This window comes from Sander vitreus, chromosome 7 (assembly GCF_031162955.1).
Source record: "Sander vitreus isolate 19-12246 chromosome 7, sanVit1, whole genome shotgun sequence".
Taxonomy (NCBI): Eukaryota; Metazoa; Chordata; class Actinopteri; order Perciformes; family Percidae; genus Sander; species Sander vitreus.
The window spans coordinates 11501002-11513889 of NC_135861.1; the positions used below are offsets into that span (position 1 = coordinate 11501002).

The window sequence follows — 12888 nt, forward strand, 5'->3', positions numbered from 1 at the left end:
ATACTTTCTGTCTTCAATGGGAATATCAGAGTTTGAATTCTGTATCTACAATAATAAAACATGATGTAATGACAGCATTTTTTGTATAGCCTATCTTAATAAAATGTCTGTCAGAGAAATATGGCTAAAATTCAAAAGTTAAATTCAAAATTTAAAAAGAGATATGTGATTAGCCGCAAGACATGCTGAATATACAGATGATACGTGGCAGTGCATTAGAATAGGAGATAACAGAGAGATGTAACTTTCCCCAAAGAAAAAGATTTTCAGTCAAAGTCTATGTGGCGCAACACACTTACTGAGAGATATGGGAGGAGGAAAAGAGAGAAAGGAAAAAAGAAAAGGAATGAGACAGAAGAAAGTGAACAACAGAGAAGTTGGAATACATGGTGAGCAATGGAGGAAAAGAGGCAAAAATGGAGATATAAAAAAAGGATGGAAACTCAGGCAAAAGAGAGGGAGGGAGGTAAAGGACAAATTAAAGAAAATAAAGGGAAGGGAATGATAAGGAAGAAGAAGAAGAAGAAGAAGAAGAAGAAGAAGAAGAAGAAGAAGGGATGACAGACGTGGGAAGTAATACTGTAGGGGAAGAGCGAGAGGGGAAGGAGAAATGAGGTAAGCAAGTAATAAGAGGAGAACAGTAAGTAATGGAAAAGGTACAGCGCAAAGTGAAGGACGAGGATGAGACAGAAGGGAATAAGAGGAAAACTACAAGGAGAGAATGACAGAGAAAAAAAGAAGAAGGAGTGAGGGTGGGGGGGTGAATACAGACACACACACACACACACACACACACACACACACTCGCACAAACATTTGGTCTTTAAAACATGTGGCCTGTGCAGTAAAGGAGGACATTTAAATTTGGTTTGGAACTTTTGTGCAAGTGAAGACACACACGCATGCACGCTCGCGCACACACACACACACACACACACACTTTTAGGACCTTTACGTGCCCCAAGTTTCAATTTAGACTGATTAGAGCCTGACCTTAGCAGTGAACTCACAGGAATCCTGCCTGCCCTGATTAAGCTGTGACCCTGCCACTGACCACTGGACAATAAACACTCCCAGACCACAGCTGACGTACTGCAGAGACCACATGGGGACTTCCATTATGCAGAAAAAAGAAAAAAACTAAGCTGTGAAACTGCATGAGGAAGTGATTTAAAGCTCCTTCTTCTGCTCAAACTGGGCGTCATCTTAGTTCACTACAGCAGGGACGATTCAAAAGTGTTCTACTATAAAGACATTTTGACCTTTGATACTCACATTTTGCTGGAATAAAATTAAATATCAATTACTGTACTGAACCCTTTTGTGTTACAACATAGTTTAATTATTTATCCTTCTTTTACTCTTTTTTAATGTTTTTGCTTTTTCATTGTTTTGTTCTGTTAGATGTAAATCCAATAATGAAGTCAATAAAATACAAATCACAAGTGTGAGTGTGGTCATTTTAATACAGATGGCGCCACCATAGAAGTTCCCCATGTGTGCATTATGTGATTGCTGCAGTTCTGCTGTTGCTCAATGTCTTAGAATAAATATTTGAAAAATCCTCTGCAGCTCGAAATTAACAATATTTTCCATAACTTAGTGGACACCACTTCAAAGGGAAAAACTTAATTTTACGTAATTTTAATTTGATTTAATGTCATGTGGAATTGCTGTTATTAAATAAATATAAATTGATTATATATTATACTGTATATTAATACTCTGCTCTGCTCTAATGTTTGCCCTACTATTGGCATTATGTTTGCACAGTTGGAAATATTCTTAATTTACTAACAGCATATGCTGAAAATGCATGCTATAAAGTGTGCATGTTTTTTGTTTCTCTCGTACTGTCACTCCACATTGCAAAACTGAAAGAAATGTTAACTGCCCCTTTGTCATGTTTTCCCAGAAACCAACTAGGTTGTGTCCTGTGGTGGGAGGAACAAAGTCAGGTCAGGAAAGATGAACAACATCTTTATTCTGCTGCCAAACACCTACACACTTACAAAATACACTAACACACATACTTTGACAACTGTCCTTTAAAGTGCTCATATTATGCTAATTTTCAGTTTCATAATTGTATGTAGAGGTTATACCAGAATAGGTTTATGAGGTTTAATTTTCAAAAAAACACCATATTTTGTTGTACTGCACATTGCTGCAGCTCCTCTTTTCACCCTGTGTGTTGAGCTCTCTGATTTAGCTACCGAGTGAGGCATCTCACTTCTGCTCCATCTTTGCTGGGAGTCGCACATGCGCAGTAGATACTCACTTAGTCAGTGCTGTGTCACATTAGTAATGGGGAGACTAACGTGACTAATTAGAACTACGTGTGAAAGTTACGGACATGGCCGCAGTAGTTCAATCATACATGTTCGAACCAGAATCGGATCCTGAAGAAGGAGGGGAGTCTCCTGCAGAACCTGAGACTCAGAGAATTCTAATGTTTCGGCCGATGACATAGACGGCCCTGACGAACAGCTCACCCGGAGACTGAAGGCAGGATACATTCAGAAACTCGTATCTCATTCAAAAAAGCATGGATGTTTTTTTTGTTTGTATGCGTGTGGAAGCACCAAAGACACAAAATAACCCCAGAAAAAGGGATTTCATAATATGGGCACTTTAACATTATTTAATCCTCCCAACTTTAAATAACCCCTTAAAAGTGAGAACCAAAAAACTATTTTCACTAAATATCCATGTCTTATCTCTGTGAGCAAACTTGGTTCTTGTAAAGATATGAATACAAGAACAAACACACATACATGCACACATGCATACATAGCTTTATCCTGGGTTTAATCCCAATTGAGCAACCTCTCCTGTCTTCACCCTCCTCCCCCTGATCTAAATCATCGACCCTCTCTCCCCCACAGTGAGCACTTAGTTAGTTTACAGTCAAATATATAAAACAGCCTGTATGGGAGAAAAAAAAACTACCAGTGACTTCCTTATCAACAGAAATGCCAACATAAATTGTCTTTATGTAGTTTGCTGGGAGAAGTTTTCATGTAGCTAGCATTCCTTAGCACAAGTATTTACAACACTATTGCAGGTGTGCATTGTAAATAGACTTTCTGCAGGAAAGGAATACATTTAGTCCATTATTAAATATTGTGTGGTTATAATAGCCAAGCAGTATTTCATAACAAAGTTCGTATTAGGGAAAAGGTATATTTGCCGTATGTTTTTTTTGTTTGTTTTTACCTCCATACAATCACCTTACTCTATCTTCCCAGTGGTTCCAGTCATTCCTTTCACTCATCACTGTTTAGCATCTACTAAAGCAGAAAAGTCTTAAACAATAATCATTAAATTAAAACAAACAGCCTGGTCGTGTGCGTCCACTCTGTGAGGACAAAGTGATGACTGTTGCATGGTTCCTACAGCATGCCAGGATCGTGACCCTGCACTAAAGGTTACGATCCCTTAATGTGGTTGATCAGTATGATGGTGTCATTAACAAACACACACACACACACACACACACACACACACACACACACACACACACACACACACACACACACACACACACATTGGCCATGGTCTATAACCTCCTGACCCATAGATCACGGCGCCAGATGTTTATTTGTTGATTCCCTCCATCCATCATCACTGACTGTCAGAGTGGACGTGTGTGTGTGTGTGTGTGTGTGTGTGTGTGTGTGTGTGTGTGTGTGTGTGTGTGTCTGAGTGTGACTGTAATATATAGGTGCTGAGTGATATGCTGTGTGTCAATATTTAGCTCTAATAAAATTTAAGAGATGCCATGGGTGGTCATGGCGTGTGCATGTGTTCTTGTACTACACTAATTTGAGTTTTAGGGTATTTCTGGAAAGATTTAGGGCTAAAATTAAGATAAATTTAGGTTGGGGTTGTGATCGTTAAGGTTAGGGGTTAGAGAATGTGTTATGTCAGTGAAGGTCCTTACAAGTAACAAACTAAATAAAATAAATAAAAATAAAAGGTACACGTGTTTGTATATGTATGTAAGATAGATGGGATCTAATCTCATTTAGCAGTGTCACCTTTACTCCACTGCAGACAACACACATACACATAAACAGTCTACGCATTCCCAGAAGACTAAACACACTCCTCACGAAATTTTAACACTCCCTTAAGATGAATAAAAAACACTGACAAACTGAAATCAAAATAAAGACTATGTCATTATGTCAAGAAAACAGCACTTTTGTTCACTCTTAGGACTGTTATGTAATTTTATGTTGTATTTTGCACTGTTAATTGGAAGTTTCTTGTGTACCATTTTATCAATTACGCTCATCTACGTACTTAAATCACTAATTTCCTACATTTCCCCAAGTTATGTATAGCAACCTCCAGTATTCATCTGATGGATTTGTGTGTAGGTGGAGCCAGGAGTTGAACAGAGGTATAAATTAAGAAGATGAGAGTCAGACGTTCCCTTTACTGATCGTGTATTGTGGCTACATTGGAGGACAAGAAGAATTTGATCTCTCTGAACTGCAAAATGATAAGTTTATAGATGTTCTGTTTGTATGATTGATAATGTTGAATGCAGAGATCCTGAAAGATGCCTTTGGCTTTGATTCTAAACCTGATACTTTGTAGGTTAGAGACGCACAAATTCAGATTCTGATCAGTTTAGGTTTAAGCAACACAAGACCACTAAAACTCATGGAAATCAAATTGGTTCTGGTTTCATATACCGTACAATAGTTTAATTAGTTCTGTGACTCCTCACTATAGCAGTCAATTTAACAAAAATCAAAACCATACAAAATGTGAAGAATATCGTCTCATTTCAACGCACAGTGTATTTACTTTTATCAATCCCTCAGTGGTTAAACACGATCGAGTGCAAGTTTTTCTTTCTTTCTTTCTTTCTTTCTTTCTTTCAATTTTTCTTACCCAGCAAGAGTTAGCAAAGGTGCTCTAGGTTGAAAATCATACTGCCATTACACTCTGTTGTGGCTGTGATGGAAATATATCCACATGCCATTAATTTGTCAAAATTTGGCCAGAAATAATTTAAGATACATCACTAACAGCTGTTTTTAAATGAGTTAAATTGGGGAGTATGCATCCATTAACAAGTATACTTACTACCTTTTCATTAAATATATCACCATCAGAGTGATATTAATGTCTCTGTTATTATTTAGTTTTTTAAGTACTTGTGTTTTTATATGATTAGTTAAACAGTCTGCTACTAACATTGTTTCTGTTGTTAATGAGCAGTGATGTCACCTGCTAGCCTGCTTTTGGTGTATTTCCGGCTGTTTGGAAGTCACATATCCAAAACTAGCAACTAAAGTGGATTGACTGAAATAATATTTTACTGAGTTGCATATCGCAATTTTCAAACGGTTTGCAAACGGTGAACACACACTCCAGACGCAACACACCGCCAGAGGTTGCTGGCCAAATAATCAAACTCGCTGAGCATATTGACAAAAGAAAACATTCAATTAAGAACAAACTTTTCACTTTCGATTAAATGAAAATCGCAAGCCAAATTTCTAACATTTCTTCTCAAATATATTATTTTGCCTGGAGATGATAAACACCAGCCCTGCTCCTGCTGCGGCCCTGTTCCAGGCTTTAAAGGTGGGCTGTTTAATGTCCTGTAACCCTCGCAGCGTAATGGTTTTCAAACCTCTGAAACAAGGAAAAACAAAGTGCCACCTTAAAATTTATGAGACATTAAATTTCTTTCCATTAAATCTCAGTCAATCCATCATCATTAAGGCTTATCAAAATAATCACCAAGCCTGTAAAACAACTTAACTAGTGTTTCAGCTGAGGCGGAAGAGGTGTGTGTGTGTGTGTGTGTGTGTGTGTGTGTGTGTGTGTGTGTGTGTGTGTGTGTGTGTGTGTGTGTGTGTGTGTGTGTGTGTGTGTGTGTGTGTGTGGAGCATATGTTGTAACGCGTGATGATATGAGGTTTTTGTTCTCTTTATCCGTTTCTAATTCTTAATTCTCCACATTAGATACACATTTACATTTACATTTTTAATTTAGATTAAACTTGAATATTTCCTACAAGGAAACTGAGCTAATAACAGCTAGAAGTAGCATATTATTGAGAACAGATCTCAGACAGACATATAAGGCGAAAAATGATGATAAAAAATGATCTACGAGTGGAGAACAATACAACCACAGCACATTGCAGAATGTAAACCCTCATATTGTCATTTGTTGATATTAGTAGGTAATTTATCCACGTGTGCATGTTTAGTGAAAGTACACACCTCACATATTTTCTTCTCTTTTAACATGCTGATGATATGACATAGATGGAAGGCAGTCAAGGGAACTATCTCTACATGACTTGAATGGTCACCCGTGAATTTCGCTCATACCTTCAAAGTATGAGAAAGTTGGATTCTCGCAATATCACAAAATCACATGTGAATTGTGAGATCACATATCACACAAAAATCCATCTTGTCAGGTTTTAAGCAGTCTCCTTCCACTTTCTTTGTGTTGGAAATTTAAATTTGGTGGATTTATGAGGACTATTGTTGACTGCTCCTCAGATCTTTGCATGGTTAATTGAGACAGCTACTTTGACTTTCTGTCCAATCTGAGTTTTCTCTTGCATGACTATTTTGCAGCGGCTCTGTGCGGAGTTTAGCACCGGCCATGACGATTCTGATTGGTTTAAAGAAATGCCATTAAACCAGAGTACGTATTCCTCCCATCCCCGAATGCTTTGTGGAGTAGCAAAACGAGACTACGCATTCCTCCACAGCGCTGCGTCTGGCTAGTCCACACTGCATTCCGGGATGGGAGAGAAATCCAGATTGGACAGATAGTCTAGCTAGCTGTCTCGATTTACCCTGCAGAGATCTGAGAAACAGGTAAACATAGTCCTCATCAATCGAAAGGTAACAGACATCCGTCTGAAAATGAGGGACATCCGGTGGATCGGCACCGGAGCAATCCCGTAAATTAATTGTCGTCGATATAGACTAGGCGTTAGTAAGCTAAGTAATGCGTTTGTGTCTGAACTACCAGCTCACCGGACCGATCAGCTTCCGTTGAAGAGCTCCTGGCATCTACTGGCGTGGCTTAGGTATGCGTGACGGCGCTGTGTTTATTCAAAACAACAATGGCAGACATGAAATACAGACGGTTCTTCCAATCAGCTGCCAGGTTGTTGTTGTTTTTTTTTAAAGTGTCTGCCCTTTTCCAAACAGTTGTCAATGACGGTTTCTCGTCAGGTTACGTATGTGCTACTTAAGAATGAATTCCTTCTTACGAGTGGTTCTTGCAGGACCAATGTGCTGAACAACAGATGAAAAGGCAGATGCAAAAAGTTTAAACATTCAGAACAAAGACAAATTTTGGAGGGTGCATCACTTTTAAAAAAATGTATTTTCTACTCCAGAGCTTTATATAACTAGCTTACTTCTGCTGAATCATCTACTTCTTTACTTTTCATCTCTCCATCTGATGTTCAGGTTCAGTGGTTGGCACAATATAAAATACAGGGCAGAGTGGAGTTTGCATTAAATAGCAGTAACAGTCCAAAGACATGCTTTCAGGTGGCTTGGCTACATTGTTTTTGGACCCCTGAACGATGGTGGTAACTGATGGTGATCTAATGAAGAAATATAATTCCATCTCTTCATGTTTCACTTTCCCACCCTCCTCTGACTCGCTTCTTTTCTCAGTTCTAAACACTTAAATAAAAGACTCTATGCTTCGCTGACACTCAGTCGAGCACCCCCGTCTTTCCTCTCCTCTTAAAAGCCAGCACCGCCTTTCCCTGTCGACAGACTGAGCCAGCGGATGCTACAGAGCGTGCCCAATGGAGCCTGATTACGGTGCCCCAATGGTTTCTGCCTGGCAGATCACAGCTTCACTGAAAAGTTAAAATGAGAACACTTTCTAAAGCTCAACTCAGAGTCCTCACCACTATGTTTCCTGCCAAAAGTCCCGTCACATTTTTTCAGCATTTTGGCACTTTTCATGACAGGGATTTAAAATGACAGCTGAATCAACTCTTCTGTTGCTAACATTATAGAGATAACCAAATCTGTTTATGTTAATAATCTGTAACTGCTTTAAAGTGTGATGTGTTTCCTTTTTGTCTGACAACTAAATATTTTTTGATACAAAAAGAGATGGCTTCCGATCTCTCGGAAAAAAGTTGCGGCAGAAAAGAAGTATTGAAACCTAGTGTGGTCCTTAACCTATGTTCTCCAAAGAAAAGAAAACTGAATTTGAAAGAATCACAACATTTGGCTTCGATCACACTTGTGTGTTCAGGCGCTTCATTTGACAGTAGTCATGTATATAGTGAAGGAAAGGCCAAGTTCACCAAAGTAAGAGTTATAGTTTTAGTATAACTCTTTGTCCTGTCTATGTCAGCTCCTACCACAGTTGGCAGCTTCGTCGTCTGATTTGGACCCTGTTGGGATTGCTTGTTTAGTTTTTTGTCATCACACAGTATTTGTCAATGTGCGATGGGAAGATGTATACGGGGGAAAAGTCAAGCTAATATTGCTAAAAGCTTTATAGCAAAGAGCAGGATTCTCTTTGGATGATAATTAACATAATTAACTGCACATTAAATATATTTATTACACAGCTTGTTTGAATACTTGATTCTGATTGGTCAATCACAGCATTCTGCGGTCTGCAGAAGTATAACTATGCATTGCTAAGTATAACGCTGCCATGGACAAAGTTTTTATCATAGACCCATAAATCAATAAAATCAACAATCACCTCAATAGCAAAACCTGTTTAACCTGCCAACTCTACAGTAACCATAGTCTAAATCGACGACGTTTCATTTTGGGGATTGTTCAGGTGCTGCCGGAAATTCCGCCGGATGTCCCTCACTTCGGCCTTCCGATTTCTTTGTGTTGGCATTCTAAACTCCAGTTGATTTATGAGGACTATGATTGACTGCTCATCAGATCTCTGCAGGGTAAATCCAAACAGCTATTTAGACTATCTGTCCAATCTGAGTTTTCTGTTGCACGACTAAAACAACCTTTGAACGTACACGTTCCACCAAAAAGAATTCCTTCCTGAGGCTATTTTGCGGAGGCTATTTTGCGGAGGCGCTGTTGCTCCGACCGGCGATTAGCGCCGCCCAAGACGATTGTGATTGGTTTAAAGAAATGCCAATAAACCAGAGCACGTTTTCCTCCCATCCCATCCTCCCATCCCATCCCATCCCAATGCTGTGTGGCCTAGCCAGACCCTCCTCTGCAGCGCTGTGGAGAAAGGTCTGGCAATGTAAGACTACTGTAACCATATATACAGGAGAACAGGCCTTAGGAAATGTATTGTTCCTTTTGAGAAACTCTGATTTTATACCACTGTTCGCCTTTGTGTCAAACTCACAAAGGCTGACAAATTATATCAGTGGTGTATGTTGGCTCAATATGTTGGCTTTTACAAATGTTTCACGTTGCACTTTTAACTTTTAGCTCTTATCTGGCTCATTCACCCCTTCTTATATCAGTCTCTCTGTCTCTGTAATTTCTTCTTTTGAAGCCAAAAGTTTATCTTCTTTATCTCCTGTTGTCTCCTTTTCATTTTCTAAAGCAATCTTTCTTTCTTTCTGCCAGCCTCTCTATGACCCCATTTATCTCTCACTTCCCTCTTTCCTTTCATCACAAGCGAGCCCTCTGTCACTGATGTATTCAGTGTTTCCTTCCTCTCCTTTTTCTTTTATCTCCCCACTTTCCTTTTTTCTGTTCTTATTAACCTCTACAGAGCTGTATAGTAACGAAGTAGAACTACTTCACTACTCTAAGTACTAAAAGGCTGTATCTGTACTCTACTGGAGTATTATTTTTTTCTCCTACTTCCACTTTTACTTGAGTACATATTTTCGATGAGTTTAATACTTTTACTCCGATAGATTTTTTATGTGCTGCATCGTTACTCGTTACTGTTGTGAATTCCTCAGGCTACGGAGACTGTGTAGGTTAGTGTGTGTACGCTAGTTACATACGTAATTACGTAATTTACGTAAGAAATCCCAGAGATTGCGTTGTGTTTCTTTTCAATATGGTTGCCCGTTCAGAAGTCAGAGACGATGTAAGTTTGTAGTCTTTCTATTTTGCTGTTAGTGCAGCAGATGAAGCTATTCCTGAGTTGTTTCAGTCTGAAATGTTTGACCCTATGATTTGAAGCTGCTATTATCTGTACTTTGCTAGCTTGCTAACTTTCCTGTTCATCACACATGTTACTAGCTAGTGTGTGATAACTTTTTTGGGGGCTTTAATCGTTACTGTGCTGGAGAGGATGTTTATTTTACTTGCACAGTGTGGTAATTGTACATTTTATTTCAGTATTTGTTAATATTTGTTATTTTCAATATAATTAATATTTGTTAATTCCTTTGGCTACAGCCTTGGCTAAACATTTGACATAATATAAACAATATGATATTCCAACTTTTGACTGCTTTCTTGAATAACTAAATAACACAATACTTGTACTTTTACTTTCAGTACTTGAGTAGTACATTTTAAAATAAACTACTTGCAATACTTAAGTACAAAAATATTTTAATACTTTAGTACTTCTACTTAAGTGTTGTGCTTAAAGAGCACTTCTACTTCTTCTTCACTTTTTTGATAGAGCACTTGTACTTTTACTCAAGTATGGGTCTCTAGTACTTTATACACCTCTGCCTGTCTCAATGTTTTCCTCTTCCCCCGTCTAGCATCCACCAGCTCTGTCTGCCTGTCTGAACACACACACGCACGCGCGCACACACACACACACACACACACACACACGCACGCACAGGAATTAAAGTGCAGATGGTGAAAGTCTATAACTGCATTGAATGCAATATATCATTTTATTTGTTTATTGTCAATCTTTTTTTCTGTTTCATGTATGAGTCTAGACTCTTACGTATTGCATATTACTTCTCTTGCTTTTTCTTTGTTTCTTTTTCCAAAACATGAAAGCACACCTAGAGTTAGGCAGGAAACTAATGATTTTACAGTTTCCAATTTTTGTCATGTTTACATAATGTTGACATGTTTGTCATGTCTAGTTTTTCTTTTCTTTATCTCTGATCTTTCTCTGTTTGTCCCGCCGCTGTCTCTCCTGTCCACCTGCATCATTTACTCCACATGGTACCAATCCATTTAAACATCCAGAAACATTACACCAGTGTGTGTGTGTGTGTGTGTGTGTGTGTGTGTGTGTGTGTGTGTGTGTGTGTGTGTCTCTCTCTCACACATACAGGCTCTGCAAGTGAGATGGTAAAAAAGAAATTTACTCCCCTTATGAGAACTTAAACCCTCAGTGATTTACAATAGGTGTCCAGTCCAATTACCGCTTCCATATCCTTACTTCTCTCTCTCTCTCTCTCACACACACACACACACACACTCAAACTTTACTACACCTCTCACTACACCTGAGAGACCTAGGTCACAAGGTTTATGGCTTGAGGTAAAGAGGGGCATCGAGAGGAATGGCAGAGCAGAGGAACAGTGAAAAAAGGTGAATGGAGGTAAAACCTGAGAATCGAGAGAGGAGGTAAAAAAGGATAGATGAAAGAGCAGAGAAATGGAGCCAGAGAGAAGGGTGTGAAAAGAAAAAAGACGAGAGAGGGAGGGAAGAAACACTGAAAGAAAGAAGAACGAATGGAGGAGGGATGTTTATAACCAGCAGCATGAAGTGTGATTTTTCTTCTGCTTTCCAAGACACATGGAGATATTGTGTCTTCTTTGCACTTTCAGAAACTTTTAATGATTCTACATTTGGTTGAACATGAACATAAAATGTTGAATAAAAAATTCTAATCCCCCTGAAGCAGAAGGCTTTTGTTTCTGTGCACAGCTGATAGCACAGAGGGCTGAATACTGAACTTGTGTACAGTTTATTATCAGTCATCTTTTCATTCTCTACTTCCAGTAACTTCAAACTCCCATGTTTCAGATTTTGGAAGTTAAGTGTCTTGCTCAAGGGCACTGCAAAAGTTGGTTGTCAAGAGCGTTTCCCCGCCTACACGTTTCTCCAGCTGCTTCAGAGCTTTCTATTTACACTAGGGATGTCCTGATCCCAATCACAGTATCGGATCGCAGTCGATTTTGGTCATTTTTTTAACTGATCGGTGATCGGCATTTAGCCTACCCTGATTACATTACTCCGATCATTTACATCAGCTTAGTGATCGCTGCCTTTAATCACACACGCCCTGCTCCACAAACGCACCGCCAGACTGCCTGGATGCCAGCACTTTTAAACCAAGATATAGCGCCGCCACTTACCAGTGTCTGTCCACAGTGTCTTGTAGCTTGCCAGGCCTTGGCATCAAGTAAAAAAGTTCGTCTTTCTTGCACCCGTTTCTTACAGAAGCGGATTACTCCAATTCTCCACACTTCTTCCGTGATTCCACCAGGAAACCACGCTTTCAGGCTGCTATTCCCTGGAGCCGACATCGGTAAACACGGGAAGAAAATCAAAGATTGACTATTAAGCGCAAGAGGCGTCACTAAGTTTAGTTTTCGTTGTCCAGCGGGGAACTTGTAACTGTTTATTTTTTGGTTGGGTGTTTGCTGGGATCCTAAAGACAACTGTTTTGGTGTTGAGAGAAAAGACTCAATTGCTGCACTAAGTTAAATGATTAAGCTTAAGGCATATTTTAGTTACTTTGTTTACTTAGTTACTTTTGTAAACAAAAAAAACGGTGTGCAGCTCTATTATCTGAGCAAATAGGCAACAAGTATCTGATCGGGACTTTTTATTGGCAGATATTCATTATTAAAAAAATCTGATGGGGGGGGGGGGGGTCAAAAAATCTGATTGGGACATTCCTAATTTTCACCTTTATGTATCCCAGAGGATTCATGCTGCTAACCAAGTTTGACAGTAACAAAAAGTGTA

General features: G+C 39.0%; 1 protein-coding gene across 3 annotated transcripts in view; it reads right to left on the minus strand.

Moving 5' to 3' along the window:
• sema3bl (sema domain, immunoglobulin domain (Ig), short basic domain, secreted, (semaphorin) 3bl) overlaps positions 1-12426 on the minus strand; it is an 88611-nt gene extending 76185 nt beyond the window's left edge. For 2 of the 3 annotated variants that reach the window (XM_078254575.1, XM_078254577.1), the window contains exon 1: positions 12273-12426. The gene's annotated coding sequence lies outside the window, so the exon portion shown is untranslated. The remainder of the gene's footprint in view (positions 1-12272) is intronic. The other variant, XM_078254573.1, reaches the window with a different exon arrangement.
• Between the last annotated feature and the right edge of the window lie 462 nt (positions 12427-12888).